This window comes from Nicotiana tomentosiformis, chromosome 8 (assembly GCF_000390325.3).
Source record: "Nicotiana tomentosiformis chromosome 8, ASM39032v3, whole genome shotgun sequence".
Lineage (NCBI taxonomy): Eukaryota > Viridiplantae > Streptophyta > Magnoliopsida > Solanales > Solanaceae > Nicotiana > Nicotiana tomentosiformis.
The window spans coordinates 146,057,975-146,078,098 of record NC_090819.1 but is presented as its reverse complement, the minus strand read 5'-3'; the positions used below and the strand labels follow the sequence as shown (position 1 = coordinate 146,078,098).

Genomic DNA, 20,124 nt, shown 5'->3' with positions numbered 1-20,124 from the left:
CTAATATTTCTTAGGCCGCCCTCTACCTCTTCTCGTGCCCTCCATAATCATCCGCTCACACTTCCGTACCGGAGCATCTAGGCTTCTCCTCTGAACATGTCTGAACCATCTAAACCTCGCTTCCCACATCTTATCATCAATGGGAGCTACGTGCACCTTCTCCCGAATATCATCATTCCTAATCTTATCTATCCTAGTGAGGCCTTGACATATAGAAAGAAGGGTACCAAGATAAATAGTTCACAGCCTTTGCCACTTGAAGTGATGGAGGAGGACATTTGAGTACTCTTCCATGACCTTGAAAATAATCTATTTTCTAGGTTCCTGTAATAGTTTTAATTTGCAAAAATTGAAAGTTATCATCATGAAAAAATGTTTTTAATACATACTATATGTATGTTAAAACATAGTGTATGTATGAATGCAATAATATTTCTCATTGATAAATAGAGTTGGACGACATAGGTAGTGGGAAGTGAATAATAGGAGAGAAGGAGGCGATCTTGAAAAAGAATTACAAAAGATATTTTTTATACTTTCCATGTGTTGTGTATCGAGTTGTTATATTCTCCACAACATCGCGTGTGAGATTCACACATTTTATATTACTAAGAGATTGTTAGTTTTTGTGTCTAATAGACACATTTTCATTTGATTTCAGGTGCTCAGCCAAGTATGCAAGATGGCAAGATTCATCTGTTACTTATATTTTCGGACAAAATATCTAAACAAAATACAAACTTAAAGAATACTCAAATAAAATTGCATAAAAGTGAAGAATAATAAGAAAGTATAGGTGAAGATAACATATGTTGATCTAGTACCTAGTTACATGGACATATCATTAGATAATATTATCAATTAGGTTTAAAGATGTGAGAATGAGAATTCCCAATATTACAAAGAACTATAATTTTTTGTTGAAAACACATAGTATTAGCAAATGCCAACAAACAGGGAATAAAAAAATAAATTAATTAAGCTACTTCCTTGGCTCATGTCTCCTTTTATACATGGCTTTACATCTCTATCCATCTTGTCGGTTTCTAAAAGTTGTGGGATATATGTGCTATTTTCTCGTCCTTTTTCTAGACAATTAGTGTCTTGCAACCCCATACAATCTCTATCAATCCTCAATACTCTACTTCCTACTCCTGCATTCCTTTACTTTCAAATCCCATCACCAACAATGAGTCATCATATAAAGCAATCCCATTACATGCCCTTTAACATGCTTTCCGTATTCCATAAATTTTTAGCCAGATAAATGAATATAATTTCAAACCAACAAATATTGCTCGAATACAACTTTTAAGAAGAGTTCCCAAATCATATTAAGCCTTCCTAACACACGATATAATGAATAAAATCTATCAATAGAACTTAATTCATTCAATTTTTGTCAATCTCAACCCACACACCAATTTTAGTGCTTTTTCAAAATTGGGTTATCATGAGTTGTTACTTTTTTCCTCGGTTATAGATAGTGAGGTGTGTGTGAAGAGGCAGTTATGAAGAACCTGAAAACATACTGATTCACAATTCATGGAAATATAACATATACAAAACAAAGTAAAGAAAAGGAAGAACAACATGCATTGGGAGTAAAATTAAATATTCTATTTGTTTTTAAGTTAGCAGAATAATAAATATTAATACATTAAGAAGAAGAAGAAATAGAGTCATATCAGCGAGAAGAAGTCAACATCAACGAAATTGGACGAAGAATAACCCTTAAAATGACCATTTCGCATCGTCTCGGTGGAAAACACAAAATCCAAGAAAATTTATCCATGAAATTGAAAACAATTACACATATCTAAAAGAAGCAAAGAAAGAAAGAAGACAAAGTAAAAACAAAGAAGATGAGAGCAAATATTGAGAGAATGATACGTGAAATCTAACAGATAGATAAGAAGATGAAAAGAGCTACAAGTATTGTTGAAAGCTTGAACAATGAGAACTGAAATACTCCTTCGATCGATTGGAATAGAAGAGAAGGAAGTTGGAAGAGCAGATGTTTCTAGACCCATATCGTGTAAAATGAATAGATGGAACACACTTTTTCCTTTGAGCAAAATTACAAATTTGCCCTTGATCGACCATAATTCCTTTTCTATAAGAGTTAGAGATAGAAAAAGGAAAAAAATTGACTTTTCCTCATGATGGATTTCCTCGGTGTCTGCTTGAGGGATTAAAGTCGAAGAAAAAATATTTTGTTTTTCTTAGGTAGTGTAACAATTTCCTCTTGGTTTTTCTTTGTACCGAAGTTCTTTTTCAAGGGTTTTGTTTGAACTGGTTGTAGTTAATTTTTATTTGTTTTAAGAGTAGGAAACCTTGTGCGATGCTTTGAAATGAAAGCAATATATCTTTACTTTATTATGCCTTGAGAATAGTAAGTGGTCTAGTTGTGACGCTTAGGCTCGGTGTTTGACTTTTGTATAAGTACTTTAAATTATATGATCTTAACTTTGCTTAATTGCTTTAACTTGAGTGTCGTGATGAGTCTGATTTGAAGTGATTTAAGTACCATATGTGTGTGAGGTTTTGTATTATTCTGTGTATTGTATTTGATGTCTAGAACTTGTCGTGTGTGTTTGCAAAGCAAAATAGTAGGTTTATTCAGTCTTGAAAGTGATATAGGCGTTTCTTTGTTTAGCCAGTTATATGCTTTTACCCACCTAATTGTTATGTATCTTAGTTAATCACTTTGAGCATGTAATCTTGTTTCTTTGGTAACCCCATTACAAGCCTTATCCATTTATTTGGATTGACCATCTATTTGAACCTTTTACCTCTCGCGAGTACTTGAATTTTTTATGAATCTTGTAAAAAGTAAAGTGTGGGGTGTTGGTTTGACTTCTGAATGGAACTATTGAAATAGAAGAAATGTGCATTGTTTTGAAAAAGTAAAAGCCACTTGAATTGAAATAGTAGTTGTGTTGTTGTGATACATATTCCTTGATAGTGGTAACTCTTGATGTATTTGTGCTTAAAGAAATTGGGAGTTGCCGTATTTTGACGTGAATGTGGAGTTATGGTTTGACATAAGTGTAGAGTTTGAATTGCTAATGTATATGTATTAAAAGTGCTTAGTGAGGTGTAGTTACTATATATATATATATACACCACCCATCCCACAACCTACATTACAACCAAATAAAGTCCTACTTGATCCTTAACTGAATGATCTATATTAGTAGAATTTACACTACGGGTAAGCCTATGGTACGTCTCTTATGGCATATGAATGTTATTTCTGAGAGTGAGTGAATTCTTTCTATGTTGAGTCCCTAATTGTTCTTAAATTTCATTTTTGTGTGGAACTACTCTCGATTGTTATGTGATGGCACTTGATTCGCGAAGGAAAGGTAATGTCGTTGACTTCTATGTTAGAGTAAGTGAACGGGTTGTGAAAAATACGAGGTGCTTTTGAGTCAAATCTTAAGGCAAGGATGTTATGTTAGAGTACTTAGTTTGTTCCAAATATTCTTAGTATGATGGTGTCACGACCCAAAACTAACCCTGTCGTGATGGCGCCTATTGTGGAACTAGGCAAGCCGACTCATTTCCAAAACAAAACGATGTTTTCATTTCAAAGATAATTTCAAGGCAAAAATCTCCATTTAAAGAGTTCAAATCAAATAAAAACAGAAGTGCGGAAAAGAAAAGCCCGACATCGGGGTGTCACTAGTCATGAGCAACTACTATAATCTGTCTAACAATATCAAGGCTAACTTAGCCTAGAAAATAGCTAAATACAACTAAAGGAAGATAAGAGGGAGAATAGCAGGGGCTGCGATCGCCAAACAACTACCTTACTATCTCCAAGAAAACATGTAACCAGAACACTCAATAACCGTTACCGTGTCCAACTACACCAGAATCTGCATACAAGGTGCAGGGAGTAACGTGAGTACGCCAACTCAGTAAGTAACAACAATAAATAAAGACTGAGCAGTAGTGACGAGCAATAAAGAATATAACGTTCATATCATGAAATCTCAGTAAAGTACAACATGCTTAAAAATCAGTGTTTGAATCAAATCGTCTCGTTTAAACCCGGTTCCAGTAAAAATCATTTAAAGATATTTTTCCAACAGTTTTTCAAACAAAGGCTCAATGCAAAGGTGATCAAAAATTGATGAAATCATAAACAGCCCCTCGGGCAAACCTCACAGTCACTCGTGCCACTCGAGCATACCTCACAATCACTCTTGCCACTCGGGCATACCTCACAATCACTCTTGCCTCCCAGTCACTCAACACTCGACACTCGCACTCAGTAGGTACCTGCGCTCACTGGGGTGTGTGTACAGACTCCGAAGGAGATCCTTCATCCCAAGCGCTATAATCTGCACGGACAACTCATGTGCGATAATAATAAAGTATGTTGCAGGTGGGCAGCCCCGATCCACACTCATCCTCACACATCAGGCCCTCGGCCACACTCAGTCACAAGTATGATGCAGGCGGGCAGCCCCGATCCACACTCATCCTCACAAATCAGGCCCTCGGTCTCATTCAATCACAAGTATGTTGCAGGCGGGCAGCCCCGATCCACACTCATCTTCACAAATAAGGCCCTCGGCCACACTCAGTCTTAAATACTTTAAGCCCTTCGGGCATTTCAGTAAAACAGGGCATTCGACCCAAAACATTTATATGCATCAAAATAGAGTCATAAAAACTGAGTTATGCGGTAATCAAGCATAAACATGACTTAGCATAGATTTTCAATCGAAAACAATGAGAGGATGGTAAGAAATATCCCCTAAGAGTCCATACAGCATTGGCGCAAGGCCCAAACATGGCATTCAACCCAATTTACAGAAATTCTTTCTAAAACATATAAGTATCAAATGGTTTCAACAAAGTATGCAACTTTACAGTTGCCACGGGACGGACCAAGTCACAAATCCCCAACAGTGCACGCCCACACGCCCGTCACCTAGCATGTGCGTCACTTCAAAATAATAGAATGATACAAAATCCGAGGTTTCATACCCTCAGGACTAGATTTACAATCGTTACTTACCTCAACAAGATGAACCCAACGTCGAGCAAGCTAATCAATACTCAAGAAATTTCCACTCCGTGCTTATCCACCTCTGAATGCTTTCTTGTCTCCTCAATTCAATGCCAACGATCCGAAACTGAAATTAACCCCTTAATGATAATACAAAGATCTACTATACTAAGCAACTTTAATATACAATATCAACATCCATTGGGGCCAACATTAGTAACCCATTCCATAGTTTCATTGTATTCATAAATTTCATCGCCAATATTACCATTCACCTTCTCTCTTATTTTCTCAAAAGTACTATTCATGCCATGAACTAGAGTTTTATAACCCAATCTTTCAACCATTAAAACTTGTAAAAAATGCTTCAAATACTTCTAACTACTCATAATAAATGAGTTTGAAGCATTGGAATTACCTCTAGTAGATTAATCTTGAAAAATCACAACTTTGGTGATTTTTGTGTTCTTGAGGATTTGATGATGAAATCTTGTATTTGGACGTAAGAATGATGTTCGAAATCATGTATATTGAGTAATAATCAACCCAAAACATCATTAACAGCTTACCTTGGTTGAATATCAAGTCATACACCAAAGGAGTCAATATGTCGCCTGCACACGGAAGAAGAAACCCGTGAAGAACAAAATAAAATAAAAATAAAAAATAAATTCCCGAATTAGCACCATAAACTATTTTGAACACTATTGATTGCCAATCCCTGGCAATGACGTGCCATGACCCAAATATCACACATGTCGTGATGGTGCCTATCCCGATACTAGGCAAGCCGACAACATCAATAACCCATAATTTCTTTTAAATATTGGAAACATAATAATTAATTTAAGGGGAAAAATCCCACCAATACTGAATATAATTTAGTCCCAAAACCCGGTGTCACTGAGTACATGAGCATCGATACATTACAAGTCTGGAAAACACGATCTATAATAGTCTAAAACCAAACACAATAAACAAGAGGATAGGGAAGGAGAGACAAGGTTTGCGAAACATGACAGCCACCTCTGAATCTCCAAAAAATCGACTATGTGAAATAATCAACATTCACTGTATCTGAGATCACCCGGATCTGCACAGGAAGTGTATGGTGTAGTATGAGTACAACCAACTCAGTAAGTAACAATAATGAATAAAGAACTGAAAGTAGTGACGAGCTTCTCAGCTAAGTCTAATTATAGTACTTTCTAACATAAAAGGGTAGGCATGCTTTCAAGTTCAATATTTAAATCTCCACAGTAATTTCATATCAACTTCGACTGAAACAGAAGAGAATGTCGTTTAGAAAGTTTTTCAAATTAGTGATATATGACAGCTGAAATGTAGTAATAATGAAATCAATGCATCCTCTCAGAGCAACAGCCACTCAGTCCTCCCATTCACTCCAACCTCACAGTCACTATTTCCTCACAGTCACTCATTCCTCACACTCACTCATCACTCGGCACTCGCACTCAGTAGGTACTTGCACTCACTCGGGGTGTGTACAGACTCCGGAGGGGCTCCTTCAGCCCAAGCGCTATATCAAGACAATCATGGCATAAATCAATGAAACATGATACAGCGTGCACCCCGATCCATAAATATCCTCATAATTAGGCCCTCGGCCTCACTCAGTCATCAACCTCTCCAGTCTCTCTGGCTATCATAAATCATGATAAGCAGCCCAACAACAATGATATGATGCATCAATAATAAATGAGAGAGAGTGAGGTAAAAATATACAAATAGAATTGTGACTGAGTGCAAAAACAATAATTTAGCAAATAATTTCACAAGTACACGACCTCTGTGGATCCCAACAGTGTAAACATATGATTTAAACATGATTTGTAGATTAATTTCTCTAATACGGGGAAAAATGTACGGATATCAACAGATTTTTCAACTACACAGTTCCATGAAGTTGACCAAGTCATAATTCCTACAGTGCACACCCACACGCCCGTCACCTCAAAACCAATCACATAATACATATTTCAGGGTTTCATACCCTTAAGATCAAATTTAGAATTGTTACTTACCTCAAACCGTAAAATTCTTTATTATGGTATGCCCTTGCCACGAGAATTGGTCTCTGAAAGCATCGTATCTAGCCACAATTAATTCGATTAAGTCAATACCAATTATTGTAGTTAATTCCATAAGGAAATACTAATTTTCCAATAAAAATATGAAATTAACTCAAAAATCGCGTCTCGAAACCCGACAAAAGTTACAAAATATAAACGCCCAACCAACCACGAGTCCAACCATACAAAGTTTACCAAATTCCAACATCAACTAGACCCTTAAATCTTCAATTAAATTCTTTGAAGATTTCTACAATTTTCAACCCAATCTTTACCCATTTGAACTCAACAATCTTTCCATAAATCTTATTGATACGTATAAATAATACTCTTACACCCAAGAATTATACTCTTAATCACCCATCTTTACCCCCAAAATCGAAATTGAAGAATTGGAGAAAGAAAATCTTACCTATTTGAAGCCCTAGCAAGATCCTTGTGAAATCTTCAAGTCTTGAACAAGAATTGATGAATAATTGACTAAGTCTTCACTTTCTCTCTCTAGAACACTCTCCCCTCTCTCTAAAAATGTGAGATTTGTGCTCCAAAATGAGCTTCAAGGGCTATAAATCGAAGTTGGGTAGGGTCAAAAATTAGAAAGAATTGAAGCCCCGACGCAGATTTGCGAACGCATAACACATATGCGGTCCGCAAACTGACCGCATAATTGAAGCTTCAAAACAAGGGTCACTTGTTTAGGTCTGCGTTGATTATGCGGCCCGCATATCTATTCTGCGGTCGCATAATGCACCGCAGAACAGGTCTGAAGTCGCATAATGCACCGCATATATCCTCAAATCTTGCCTCACATCTGCTGCACTCTGCGGCCATTATGCGGTCCGCAGAAATGCCCTCTTCTGCTGAAAATTTTCCTTTACTCCTCAGTGCATTGTTCAACCTAAAAAATTTGAGTCGCGACGAACCTTTGTATTAATTGATCTACCTCGACACCACAAAACCTTAATTTCCTTTGCAAAAATTCTCCAAGGTCGTTACACATAAGTCCACCTCCGGTCAACCTTTTCAACTTAAATTCTAAATCTTGGAACTAAGTGCTCCAAATCATTACAAAAACTCACGAGACCCGAACCAATTACCCCCGGCAAGCCAAATAACAACCATAAATCACAATTTGAGCAGTAAATGGGGGAACGGGTCCCCTCTTAAACAAACGTTTGTCCTCGAATGGGTTTAGAATTATACCAGAAGTCTCAAACAGGTGTGGATATTTGCTCTATATCTCCCGCTCAGTCTCCCAAGTAGCTTCTCCGACTGGCTGGCCTCTCCACTGCACCTTCACTGAAGTTATGTTATTTGATCTCAACCTCCAAACCTGCCGGTCTAAAATGGCCATCGGCTCCACATCATAAGTCAAATTACCATCCAACTGCACTGTGCTGAAATCCAAAACATGTGACGGATCCCTGACATACTTCAGGAGCATAGATATATGAAACATTGGATGAACATTCGATAGATTAGGCGGCAATGCAAGTTCATATGCCACCTCTCCAATCTTCTTAAGTATTTCAAAAGGCCCAATATACCGATGGCTCAACTTGCCCTTCTTCCCAAACCTCAACACACCCTTCATGGGAGATATCTTGAGCAGAACCTTCTCCTAAACCATGTAAGCAACATCACGGACCTTCCGGTCGGCATAACTCTTCTGTCTAGACTGCGCCATGCGAAGCCGCTCCTGAATCAATTTAACCTTCTCCAAAGCATCCTCAACCAAATCAGTACCCAATAGCCTAGCCTCACCCGGCTCAAACCAACCCACCGGAGGCCGACACTGTCTCCCATATAAAGCCTTATACGGAGCCATCTAAATGCTCGATTGGTAGATGTTATTGTAAGCAAACTCTGCCAGTGGTAGAAATTGATCCCAAGAACCCCCCAAAATCAATGACACAAGCGCGTAGAATATCCTCAAATATCTGAATAGTGTGCTCGGACTGTTCGTCCGTCTGAGGGTGAAATGTTGTACTCAACTGAACCTATGTGCCTAATTCTCACTGCACTGCTCTCCAAAACTGTGTTATAAACTGCATGCCCCGGCCCGAAATGATGGACACTAGCACATCGTGTAGGATAACAATCTCGCGGATATAAATTTCAGCCAACCTTTCCAAAGAATAAGTAGTACCAACTGGAATAAAATATACGGATTTGGTTAATTGATCCACAATCACCTAAATAACATCAAACTTCTTCAAAGTCCGTGGAAGCCCAACTACGAAATCCATGGTAATACGCTTCTATTTCCACTCTGGAATTTCGAGTCTCTGAAGCAATCCGCCCGGTCTCTGATGCTCATACTTCACCTGTTGGCAATTTAAACACCGAGATACAAACCCAACTATATATTTCTTCATTTGCCTCCACCAATAGTGCTGCCTCAAATCCTGATACATCTTCGTAGCACCTGGATGAATGGAGTACCGTGAACTATGAGCTTCCTGGAGAATCAACTCACGCAAACCATCTACATTAGGCACACATAGTCTACCCTACATCCGTAATACACCGTCATCTCCAATAGTGATTTCCTTGGCATCATCATGATGAGCCGTGTCCTTAAGGACAAACAGATGGGGATCATCATACGTGTGCTCTCTAATGCGATCATATAAAGAAGACTGAGAAACCACACAAGCCAAAACTACACTCGGCTTGGAAATATCCAATCTAACAAACTGGTTGGCCAAGGCCTGAATATCAAGGCTAAAGGCCTCTCTGCTACAGGTAAGTATGCTAAGCTGCCCAAACTCTCCGTCTAACGACTCAACCACCATATTGGCCTTTCCGGGAGGATAGAGAATGGTGATATCATAATCCTTAAGCAACTCCAACCACCTCCGCTCCCGCAAATTAAGATCCTTCTGTTTAAACAAATGTTGTAGACTCCGATGATCAGTATATACCTCACAATGGACACCGTACAAGTAATGCCGCCAAAATTTCAAGGCATGAACAATAGCTGCTAACTCAAGGTCGTGGACCGGATAATTCTTCTCATGTACCTTTAATTGTCTGGACGCATAGGCAATCACCCTACCGTCTTGCATCAATACTGTGCCGAGACCAATACACGACGCGTCACAATACACAGTATAAGACCCTGAACCTGTAGGCAACACCAATACTAGAGTTGTAGTCAAAGTTGTCTTGAGCTTCTGAAATCTCTCTTCACATTAATCTGACCACCTGAACGAAGCACCTTTCTGGGTCAATTTAGTCATAGGTGATGCAATAGACGAGAAACCCTCCACGAAGCGACGATAATAACCGGCTAAGTAGAGAAAACTCCGAATCTTGGTAACTGAAGATGGCCTGGGCCAGCTCTGAACTGCCTCTATTTTCTTCTGATTCACCTTAATCCCTTCACTGGACACTATGTATCTCAAGAATGCCACTGAGCTAAGCCATAACTCACACTTAGAGAATTTGGCATAAAGTTTCTCCTCTCTGAGCCTCTTCAACACAATACCCAAGTGTTATGCATGCTCCTCTGGCTACGTGAGTACACAAGGTTATCATCAATAAATACCACGACAAATGAGTCAAGATACGACTGGAATACATTATTCATCAAGTGCATAAATGTTATTGGGGCGTTGGTCAGCCCAAAAGACATCACAAGAAATTCGTAGTGACCATAATGAGTCTTGAATGTCATCTTTAGAATATCCGAATCCTGATTTTTCAACTAGTGATACTCCAATCTCAAATCAATTTTGGAGAACACCCTCGTTCCTTGAAGTTGGTCAAATAAGTCATCAATACGCGACAAGGGATATTTATTCTTAATTGTAACTTTGTTCAACTGCCTGTAATCGATGCACATCCGCATAGTACCATATTTCTTTTTCACAAACAGAACCGGTGCACCCCAAGGTGACACACTAGGCCTAATAAACCCATTTTCAAGGAGTTCCTAAAGTTGCTATTGCAATTCTTTCAGTTCAGCTGATGCCATACGATACAGAGGAATAGAAATGGGCTATGTGCCCGACACCAAGTCAATACCGAAATCAATATTCTTGTCGGGTGGCATACCCGCCAGGTCTGCAGGAAATACATCCGAAAAATCTCGCACTACCGGTACTGAATTAATTGTAGGAGTATCTGCATTAACGTCTCTTATAAAGGCCAAATATGACAAACACTCCTTCCCCACCATACGTTGGGCCTTCAAATAATAAATTATTCTAATGGGAACATAATCTAGAAACCCTTTCCATTCGACCTTTGGCAACCCCGACATTGCCAACATCATGGTTTTTGCGTGACAATCCAGAATAGCATGACATGGAGACAACCAATCCATACCTAAAATTACATAAAAATCAACCATATTGAGCAATAAAAAATCCACTCTACTCTCCAGTCCCCCAATAGTTACCACACACGACTGATACACACGGTCCACAGTAATAGTATCACCTACCGATGTAGATACACAAAAAGGTGAAATTAAGGACTCACTGGACATATCCAGATAATGAGTAAAGTACGATAACACATACAAATAAGTAGAACCAGGGTCAAATAATATAGAAGCCTTACTATGGCACACTGAGACAATACATGTGATCACTGCATCTGAGGCAACAACATTAGACCTAGAAGGAAAAGCATAGAACCAAGCCTGACCGCCACCTGATCGGCCTCCCCCTCTTGGGAGACCCCTAGCTGACTGACCCCCACACCGTGCTGGTTGGGCGGGTGGTGAAGTAACTAGTGCTGAAGTCGTAGTTTGACTCCTCTGCTGCACTGGACCTCCCGAGTGATTAGTACACTATCTCCACATATGCCCAAATTCCCCGCACTCAAAGCAGCTCCCCGGTACCGGTGGTGGTGTGGACTGAATCGGGCCCCAAGAACCAGAATAAATGCTAGAAGCACCCAGTGCAAATGAACCCTGAACTGAAGGGGCACGAGACGAACTCTGGGCTGGAATGGCACTGAGAGATAACTGGCTGTGATGAGAACTATATGAACCCTGGCCGAATGATACACCATGGTGAACAAGATGACCCGTCTGAGCGTGTCTGTAAGGACGACCCATATCGCGGTAAAACTGACCCCCTGAAGGAACGCCGCTGAAAATACCTAGTCCACGAGGCCTCTTGGCCTACCTCTCTCCACGTTCCTGACTACGAACCACCTCTATCTACCGAGCAATGTCAACTACCTTATTAAAAGTAGCACCTGATACTCTCTCCCGAGTCATAAGTAACCGCAACTGATATGTGAGGCCATCAATGAACCTCATAATCCTCTCCCTATTAGAGGGAACCAACCAAACTGCGTGATGAGCCAACTCATAAAATCTCATCTAGTACTGCGTCATAGACATGCCATCCTAACATAACTGCTCAAACTGTCTACGTAGTTCCTCTCTGCGAGACTGCGACACGAATTTCTCCAAAAAGAGAATGGAGAATTCATGCCATGTAAGTGGTACTGCACCAACTAGCATGCGCCTCTCATAAGCCTCCCACCATCTGAAGGCAACCCCAGAAAACTAAAAAGTAGTGAACGAGACCCCATTAGTCTCCAATATACTCGTTGTCCACAGCATCAGCTGGCACTTATCTAGAAATCCCTGAGCATCCTCTGACTCAGCACCGCTAAATGATGGGGGTCGAAGCCTTCCAAATCTCTCAAGTATTTGCTCATCATTTGCCATAACGGGGACTACCAGGGCCTAAGAAGCTGCACCCGACTGGACTGGTAGTGCCCCCAGTATCTGAAATCACTGCACTACCTGCTCTGGAGCACGGGCAACAAGGGTATGAGTACCTCCCCCGGCCTGAGAAGTGGCTGGTGCGACCTGAGCCAAAACCACCTGAGCAAGGCCAGTGCAAACTGTCAATATCTTAGTCAAAGCCTCTTGTAGGCCTGGAATCTCAATGGGGATAATTGGTACCTGAGCGGGTCCCGCCGGCTCAACTACATTTGGAATCTACTCCTAAGCTGGAGCAACTGGTGGTGCTACAGGTGCTGCTCCAATTGTTGTACGAGCGACACCTCGACCTCTACCTCATCCCTGCCCTCTACCATAGCCCCGGCCTCTCGCGGCCCTAACTAGTGACACTGGTGGTTGACCGTCTGATCTGGTAGTACGTGCCCTCACCATCTGTGAGAGAATAAAATAACAAAATTTTTAGTTTTCCAGAATCAACAAGTTCGCACGATAGAATATAAGAAAGTGAAATTTTCCAAAGGGTTCGACAGCCTCTCGAAGATAAGTACGTGCGTTTCTGTACCTATCCGCAATACTCTACTAAATATGCTCATGACTCGTGAGACCTATGTAACCTAGGATCTCATACCAACTTGTCACGACTCAAAAATCACACATGTCGTGATGGCGCCTATCCCGATACTAGGCAAGTCGACAACATCAATAACCCATAATTTTTTTTAAATATTGGAAACATAATAATTAATTTAAGGGGGGGAAATCCCACCAATACTGAATATAATTTACTCCCAAAACCCAGTATCACTGAGTACATGAGCATCTATACATTACAAGTCTGGAAAACACGATCTATAATAGTCTAAGACCAAATACAATAAACAAGAGGATAGGGAAGGAGAGACAAGGTCTGCGAAACATGATAGCTACCTCTAAATCTCCGGAAAATCGACTATGTGAAATACTCAACACCCACAATATACGGGATCGCCCGGATCTGCACAGGAAGTGTAGAGTGTAGTATGAGTACAACCAACTCAGTAAGTAACAATAATGAATAAAGAACTGAAGGTAGGCATGCTTTCAAGTTCAACATTTAAATCTCAACAGTAATTTCATATCAACTTCGACTGAAATAGAAGAGAATGTCTTTTAGAAAATTTTCCAAATTAGTGATATATGACATCTGAAATGTAGCAATAATGAAATCAATGCATCCTCTCAGAGCAACAACCACTCAGTCCTCCCATTCACTCCAACCTCACAGTCACTCTTTCCTCACATTCACTCTTTCCTCACACTCACTCGGCACTCGCACTCAGTAGGTACCTGCGCTCACTCGGGGTGTGTACAGACTCCGGAGGGGCTCCTTCAGCCCAAACGCTATATCAAGCCAATCATGACATAAATCAATGAAACACGCTGTGGCGTGCACCCCGATCCATAAACATCCTCATAATTAGGCCCTCGGCCTCACTCAGTCATCAACCTCTCCAGTTTCTCGGGCTCTCAGAAATCATGATAAGCAGCCCAACAACAATGATATGATGCATCAATAATGAATGAGAGAGACTGAGGTAAAAATGTACAAATAGAACTGTGACTGAGTGCAAAACAATAATTTAGCAAATAATTTCACAAGTACACGACCTCTGTGGATCCCAACAATGTAAACATATGATTTAAACATGATTCGTAGATTAATTTCTCTAATACGGGGAAAAATATATGAATATCAACAGATTTTTCAACTACATAGTTCCATGAAGTTGACCAAGTCATAATTTCTACGGTGCACGCCCACACGCCCGTCACCTCAAAACCAATCATATAATACATATTTCAGGGTTTCATACCCTCAGGATCAAATTTAGAATTGTTACTTACCTCAAACCGTAAAATTCTTTATTATGTTATGCCCTTGCCACGAGAATTGGTCTCCGAAGCCCTCGTATCGAGCCACAATTAATTCGATTAAGTCAATAACAATTATTGTAGTTAATTCCATAAGGAAATACTAATTTTCCAATAAAAATATGAAATTAACTCAAAAATCGCCCGTGGGACCCACGTCTCGGAACCCGTCAAAAGTTACAAAATATGAACGCCCATCCAACCACGAGTCGAACCATACAAAGTTTACCAAATTCCAACATCAACTCGACCATTAAATCTTCAATTAAAGTCTTTGAAGATTTCTACAATTTTTAACCCAATCTTTACCCATTTGAACTCAACAATCTTTCCATAAATCTTATTGATACATATAAATAATACTCTTACACCCAAGAATTATACTCTTAATCACCCATATTTACCCCAAAAATCAAAATTGAAGAATTGGAGAAAGAAAATCTTACCTCTTTGAAGCCCTAGCAAGATCCTTGTGAAATCTTCAAGTCTTGAACAAGAATTGATGAACAATTGACTAAGTCTTCACTTTATCTCTCTAGAACACTCTCCATTCTCTCTAAAAATGTCAGATTTGTGCTCCAAAATGAGCTTCAAGGTTATAAATCGAAGTTGGGTCGGGTCAAAAAGTAGAAAGAATTGAAGCCCTGACGCAGATTTGCGATCGCATAATACGTATGCGGTCCGCATAATTGAATCTCCAAAACGAGGGTCACCTATTTAGGTCTACGGTGATTATGCGGCTCGCATACCTGTTCTACAGTTGCATAATGCACTGCAAAACAGGTGTGCGGTTGCATAATGCACCGCAGATTTCCTCAAATCTTGATTCACATCTGCTTCACTATGCGGCCATTATGCGGTTTGCACAGTGGTTCTGTGACCGCATAGTGGGCCGCAGAAATGCCCTCCTCTGCTGAAAAATTTTCTTTACTCCTTAGTGCATTGTTCAACCCAAAAAGTCCGAGCCGCGGCGAGCAAGCTCGCCGTGAGAAAATTCTATAACCTTTGTACTAATTGATCTATCTCGGCACCACAAAATCTTAATTTCCTTAGCAAAAATTATCCGGGGTCATTATACATAAGTCCACATCCTGTCAACCTTTTCAACTTAAATTCTAAACCTTGGAACTAAGTCTTCCAAATCATTATAAAACTTTACCGAACCCAAACCAATTACCCCCGGCAAGCCAAATAACAACCGTAAATCACAATTTAAGTAGTAAATGAGGGAATGGGGTTGTAATACTCAAAACGACCGGCCGGGTCATTACACAATACCAAAATTTGACGAGCGCAAAATACACACTTAAATGATGCTCTCTAATCAATAATAGAATAATAAAATATCGTATCCACAAGGATTAGATTTAAACAATATTTTCGTAGTTTCTATCTTGATTGCTATCCAGGAGGATCGACAATTGAGATTTATATGGTTAAGAATTGAAACTAACTAAGAATCTAAAGCTATTGACTAGTGACTATCGAGACAAGGAATACACAATTAAGGTTATTAGTGGGAGAAGATAGGGTTTTGACAGGATATGTGCAATATAATTGTTCGAGATCTAACTCTGGATAATTCACTCCCAATGTTCAAGTGAGTCTCTCGAATTCACTATATTATTAGTTCAAACGTTCACCAGAAACTCCTCTATCGATTAAGTCTTAACCTCACGAGATGAATCAACTTAAGCAATGTGAAGATATGCAAGAATGCGTAGTGGATTTGTATTTAGGAAAACCTCTTTTGATTATTCTCCTAACTAGATTTTAATCAATGATTCAACTAGCCTCTTTCGATTACTTAGAAGAATATATGAACTCAACCAAAAATATAAAGCAAAGATATCACAAGTTATGCCTCTCTCGATAACATGAACTAGTGAATATAGATGCAACAATTAAATCTTCCAAAATGATTCAATACATAAAACTAGAGATATAATCCACAAACAATCATCAATACACCATTTCTATCAAAACCTAAAGGAAACTACTCCATAGACTTGGAGAAATTCATCACAAATATAATTAAAGTATAGAAAAATATAGATTCGATACAAACTCGGGTCTTGAGTGAGGAAGGAATGATGAAATCCTTGTGCTTGTGTTCTTCCAACTACTCCTTAGCTTCCTTAGGTTGAAAAGTCCCCCCCCCCAATTCGTGTTTTCTGGTGTATTTAAGTCGTCTCCAAAACATACCCGGATGAAACTACCCTTTCTTAGCCGAATAGGAAATTACTCTAACATTTTCGTACTATCGCGTCTCTCCATGCGACGCACTTGTGGAACATTTGGCATAATCTTATCTGGCTATCTTTTGTACTACCGCGTCGCGCCTCGCAGCGCCCTATGCGACGCGACTGTGTAGTTTTCTCAGAGTAAATTCATTTATTCATTTTTTGACATTCGGACTTGGTCCTCGACCCCCGAACGTGATCCCGACTTAATTGCTTGGGCTTCTACTCAGACTTCAAAGCTCCAACTTGTTCGATTTAGCTCCAAATTACCTTAATAGCTCGGAATCATTTTTTGCAAGGCCTAAAATACACAATAAGTGCAATACGCTAACATTCAAGCTCAAACAAAAGTAAAATACATTAATTTGAGTGCAAACAATTACTAAAACACGTGATTCTAACCTACCATCAACGTTCAATTTACCTTGGCATATTTTTGCATTTGTCCTATGCAATGTGCCACGAGCAACTCCCTTTGCAATCATCAATGATCCCTTGGTGAGTCTCCACTTTTGATTTGCAAAATAGTTCTCATATCCATCTCGGTCTAAAGCAATTTCCAAGATCAAGTTCATCCACAAATGTCACCGATCACATCAATCTTTGAATAACTTGTGTTACTCATTCTCACAGTACCGAAATCACTTGTTACATATCTGCAAAAAAGATCTCTTACTGGTGTGGCATGGTAAGATGCCGATGTGTCAACTACCCATTCCGACTATGGATCTACCAAGTGCATGCATTCTTCTTCCCCATTTATGAAAAAGAACAACATTATCATTATTTTGCACCATGACAGTTAAGTTGTCGTCATTCTTCTGGCCACTAGTTTCACCTTTGCCCTTCCTTGGATTTGGGCAATCTCTTTTGAAGTGACCTGGTTGATCACAATTGTAGCAATTTCTGCCTTTTGATTTGGATCGTTTCTTAGACTTTCCACGAGCTCCAGATCTACCATAGTTGCTCGAACTCTTTTGATAACTCTTGCTTCTACCTTATGTGATGGGAGTTTGTCCTTGATTTTCGTGCTTCTTTCTTACCTTCTCATTAAGTAGAAAAGCCGATGTGACATCTTTCAACTCAATGGTAGTCTTACCGTGCATGATGGTTGCTGCTAAATTATCATACGGAGATGTCACTGAGTTCAATAGCAAGTTGACTTTATCTTCTTCCTCGATTTTCACTTCGAGGTTGGCGAACTGTGCGATTAGTCTGTTAAACACATTTTAATGTGACAAAAATTTCATACTTTCACCCATGTGTAGGGTGTATAGCTGCTTCTTCAGGTATTATTTATTTGTTAGCATTTTGGATACGTATAGGCTTTCCAACCTTGTTCCAATGCCAAATGCGGTGTCTTCATCAATGTTGTTATTTACCACATCATCTGATAAGTGCAACCTGATTGCACTAGCAACCCTTTCATCTAAGCCAGCCCAATCTTCATCTTTCATGGTATCCGACTTTTTGGCATCAACATCGAGTACCTTGTGTAATCCTTATTGGATTAGCAGACCCCTCATCTTTCTTTGCCATGTTTAGAAATCGCTATCTCCGTTAAATTTTGCTACCTCGTACTTTACTCCCGGCGTAATTTTTTTTCTCACCGAATATAGTACTACCGTCAGTGAATAGTACTTATGCGAACGAGCAGAACCTGTGCTCTGATACTAGTTGTTGGGAATAAACTCCCACAGAAATAATATTCACGGTAATAAAAGCGGAATAATGACGTAGTACCGAGATGCGATAATTAACAAAAATAAAAGAGTAACAACGACACCAGAATTTTTACGTGAAAAACCCTTTTGAATGAGGGAAAAACCACGGCCCCGAGATGAGCAATTGATATCACTACAGCAAGAAATTTTATACTTTGTAGGTTCGAGTAGAATATTCCAAAGACCAATACAACACTCAAAAGAAATAACTCTCTTTTGATATTCTCACATTACTACAATATCGTTCATTCTCTATTTTTCTCACATGCTATTTTCTTATACCTTGTATGTGATGCCTCACTTTTTCTTTCTCGTGTGTAGAAATAAAAGTCGATCGAGTGTCTACCATATTTGACAATTTGCAAATCAAATAAGACACAATGAATGTGACACTTTTCCTTCTTTTTCTTTCATTCATTTATTTATGGGTATGGACCTACAATATCTCCCATTCGTAATAAAATATACGATACACAAGATACAAGTACTATTGTTATCAAAAAGCTAAATGGAGTCTTAGCAATCTCGCATCTGAGATGGAGTACCAAAAGGCCCTTTAAAATTATGAGTGATTTTCGAGTACTTTTTGTTATTCTTACCTATAATGGACACCTTCATATAAGGTATACAACTTAATGACTCTTTTACTCGTGAAATCTGTAACTACTAACAACTAAAAAGGTGATTTCGTCAGCTAATTAGCGTCCTAACCAAGTCACCTTAATTAGTTTATGAACATTGCTGCTTTTGAGTTCATAAGTCCCGAGTATATATACAAAAAAATTGAGACAAGATATTAATAAATATTAATGTTAAAGTAGCGAAATAAGACAGATGTAACAAACTATTTGTTATAATTTATTTGAAAAACTAATTTTCAACCAAGGTGTTGTTCGAATCCAATTCAAGTAAAATTTACGAATAACAAAATATGGGATACGACGCGAGGGTTTTGTTTTACTAATAATATCAAACATTAAAAATAAAAGATTTAAAAAATAATTTTTACATACTGATCCTCTGTAAATGAAACGAGCAAGACCTAAAAATAGTTGTTGAGGGAAATAATTACGAGTATCAAGTTGTCAATAATTTATTTATACGAACCGTACATTAGGAAAACAATTAATCAAACAAATAAAAAAATTATATAGAAAGTTTCCTCAAATTTCTAAATTCATGGCGATATCGGACGCAGATAACATATTTTTGTGAAAATAGCATGGATTAGCAGTTTTCAGATTGATAATTGAAAAGTAGTCAACATTTACAAAGTCATTGAAAAATAGCTATTTTATATGGAGATAAAATCTTGACAAGAATTCCCTTAGCAAATATGAAAAAATCCTGCATAATATTCTGGATTATTAAACTCTTGCGTATAAAACTCCAGTACATTGTACTTAAG

At 38.8% G+C, this 20,124-nt stretch overlaps 1 long non-coding RNA gene across 1 annotated transcript; it reads right to left on the bottom strand.

The window, feature by feature from the left end:
- Positions 1–874: 874 nt before the first annotated feature.
- Positions 875–2,116, bottom strand: LOC117277081 (uncharacterized). The gene is made up of 2 exons (XR_004507357.2): positions 1,894–2,116; positions 875–1,757 (listed from the first exon to the last, which is right to left on the bottom strand). It is a non-coding gene; the product is annotated as an uncharacterized lncRNA (long non-coding RNA).
- Positions 2,117–20,124: the final 18,008 nt, after the last annotated feature.